Source organism: Mastomys coucha, unplaced genomic scaffold, assembly GCF_008632895.1.
Source record: "Mastomys coucha isolate ucsf_1 unplaced genomic scaffold, UCSF_Mcou_1 pScaffold14, whole genome shotgun sequence".
Taxonomy (NCBI): domain Eukaryota; kingdom Metazoa; phylum Chordata; class Mammalia; order Rodentia; family Muridae; genus Mastomys; species Mastomys coucha.
In genome coordinates this window covers 44,004,915-44,005,493 of record NW_022196896.1, presented here as the reverse complement: position 1 = coordinate 44,005,493, position 579 = coordinate 44,004,915, and positions in this window count along the sequence as shown.

Genomic DNA, 579 nt, shown 5'->3' with positions numbered 1-579 from the left:
TTCCTCCTCCTCCTCCTCCGTCTCCTTCTTCTCCTCTTCCTCTCTCCTCCTCCTCTTACTCCTCTTCCATCTTCTTTTTAAGGTAATGAAGCAGTTTTGTTTTAAAACTAATACCAATGAATCACCTTTTATTGATGTAAATTATTTTTAAACAGAATCATACATCAAATTTCACTTTCGTTCATGTGCACAAACACACCTCCAAAACAAGCTAATACAAATGAAGACACACAACTTTGTACAATACATGCAAATATCAAGCTCTTATTTTCCAAGACAAATTTTGGTCATCATTTTCCAAGACCATAATTTTTACATAAATATAATAACAAATAGATAAAATCAATGTACACCCTTAACATATACATACTAGAATCCAAAGAACCCTTCAAATATAATACTTGTTCATACATGAGTATCAACGCAGTGTGGTCTGAAACAAGGATCTGTGCAGTGTTGTGATTGCATGAACAGTGATGAATATATAGACTTCAAGTCATGAAATTCCATGCCCTAAGCAAAAAAGAAGAAGAAGGAGGAGGAGGAGGAGGAGGAGGAGGAGGAGGAGGAGGACGAAGA